This window comes from Pinus tabuliformis, chromosome 3_1 (assembly GCF_031772625.1).
Source record: "Pinus tabuliformis cultivar Carrire ecotype Pingquan chromosome 3_1, CPIR1, whole genome shotgun sequence".
Classification (NCBI taxonomy): domain Eukaryota; kingdom Viridiplantae; phylum Streptophyta; class Pinopsida; order Pinales; family Pinaceae; genus Pinus; species Pinus tabuliformis.
In genome coordinates, this window is record NC_142301.1 from 94018865 (window position 1) to 94021419 (window position 2555).

Genomic DNA, 2555 nt, shown 5'->3' on the forward strand with positions numbered 1-2555 from the left:
CACATAAATCTCGAAGACAGTGAGAAAAGAGACATTACTAAGCTAGCAAATTTTCAAAATCAATGAGAAAAGAGACATAAAAAAACAACGCGAAAAGGGACATCACCCAGCTGAAGACATCATTGAATAGACTACCCAAAGAAAAGTGACAATGAAAGGAAACTAACCCACAATAAGACAATACACGTTATATCAAAACCGGATTTGAAAATGTGAACACATTGGGAAAGCAAAGTCAACAAAACAGAGATGCCTACCGGAGGAGACCCTGTCTTCCCAATAACTATAGTAGGGGAGATGCATTTGGCCTATGTAACCTGATCTTCTGCCGGCATTTGGTAGGACCGTTTTTTCATGACAGTAGCTTCCAAATCTCCTCTCCTTTTTCACAATGAGAACGTGAACATTAGAAAAGTCGGAGCACTGCCCCCTGTATCGTGGGATTCATATGAAATATGAATATTGTATAAATCTATAAATACCCTCTTTCGCAGGCAGTAGATACACATGTTACTCCATTTCAACTCCGTTTGAACTGGTTGTTACGAATTACAATGGCTTTCGCTGCATCAATCTTGTCCCGTGGTAGAGCCACTGTAAAAATCCTCTACGTCTCAATTATTTTGATGGTAACAGACAGAATCAGTGGAGATCCAGAGGCGCTGCAGGATTTCTGCGTGGCAGACACCAAGTCTTCTGTTTTTATGAATGGACGGGCCTGCCTCAATCCCAGTGAAGTTTCTCCTAAACACTTCATGACATCGGACCTGCGCAAGCCAGCGAACATATCAGGCAACCGGTTGGGAGTCAGCACTGTTGCTGCTAGTTCACTGAACATGCCGGGCCTCAACACTTTGGGCATGATGATGGTTCGCGTAGATATGGCTGTTGGAGGGATATTTCCTCCTCATATTCATTCCAGAGCCAGCGAAATTGTGTACGTAGTAGAAGGGACTGTGTCATTTGGCTTCGTGGATTCAAGTACAAACAGACTCTTCTCTCAAACGCTGGAAGCTGGTGATGTGTTCGTGGTCCCCAAGGGAACACTGCACTACGCTCAAAACGTCGGAAGAAAGAAAGCATTTATTTTGGCCGCTTTCAACAGTCAAAATCCGGGTTTTTTAATGGTCCCCTCCGCCTCCTTCGCTTCCAGCCCAGGCATTTCACAGGAAGTCCTGGCCAAGTCATTCTCCGTCAGTTTACAGGAAGTCGAGCATATCAGAAATAACATCTAACTCACCTGAAACTCTCTAATGTACTACTGCTGCTAATAAAATTCTATTGACTGTATGAATGCGCGGAATAATATGTTTGTATTATAGCTCCACATTTTCTGATGGTTTTTTTTGGCTTAGAGAATATTCTAAAATAGTCCAATAGATTGTAGATTTGTGAGAATATTCTAAAATCCAAGATACTAAAAAGTTAAATAATTAACTTTTAACGAGGGAGAATATTCTAAAATAGTCCATTAGATTGTAGATTTGGGAGAATATTCAAAAATCCAAGATATTAAAAAGTCAAATAATTAACTTTTAAGGAGGAGAATATTCCAAAATAGTCTATTAGAATGTAGATTTGGGGAATATTCTAAATATCCAAAATACTAAAAATTCAAATAATTAACTTTTAACGAGAAATAATAGTGTAAAAAAAAACAAGCAAAATAAATACAAGTCTATTACCATTTCCAGCCTCTGAAATTTTAATGTTTAGAATAGATTCGCAACAGTCCCACAGGTATTCTACTACTATCAAATTTTAAAATATTCCTAAAATCCTCATCTCCATAAATTCAAAATTCCACAGCTGAAACTTTCTAATATATTACTACTCATGAATTCTACTGCAACAATATGATGCTTGAACTATACATCTGAACTTTGTAATGCTTTTTTTCTTCTAACATGGAAATGAACCGAAAAATATCCACATGATTGTGTATAAATCTGAATCTTGTAATGTTTTTTCTTCATTATGGAAATGAGCCGAGAAATGTGCAGATGATTCAGTTCTGTGTACGCGACATAAAATTCATTCATATGGTTTCCGGGAAATGTTCGTTTAATTCATTTCGTTTCCGGGAAACATTCGTTTAATTCATTTCGGAGTACTCTTCTTGTTTTCTGGTTGACTGTTAATGGAAAGGCTGTCTTGACTTAACAATCACGCCATAAAATTTTCTCGGCTTACATAGGGTCGGCTACACGAAATAACAAATTAAAAAACACCATGGACGTCTAGTAAATGTGCGACATTACTTTTAAAAATCTAAAATTATAATACAATTAAAAAAGAATAACACGACATCAAGTTCTTCTCATTCACGGGACATAATATACACTTACAGTGTACTTCAAATAATTGATTCTCCTCAACTAATTAACTCGTAGAGAATTAATTAATTAATTTCCAAACCACTTGTAAGACCAAATTTAAATTTTACTTCATAGAATTAGACCACAGACTGCTAACAATAGAAATGGACCCAGAAATGTTATTTTAGAAAGTGCTATTTTCATGAGTTTCACCTCTCACCCAATGTGGCCAATGAC

At 36.9% G+C, this 2555-nt stretch overlaps 1 pseudogene; it reads left to right on the top strand.

The window, feature by feature from the left end:
* The first annotated feature begins 487 nt into the window (after nt 1-487).
* LOC149185943 (putative germin-like protein 2-1 pseudogene) lies at nt 488-1290 on the top strand (annotated as a pseudogene).
* The last annotated feature ends 1265 nt before the right edge of the window (nt 1291-2555 follow it).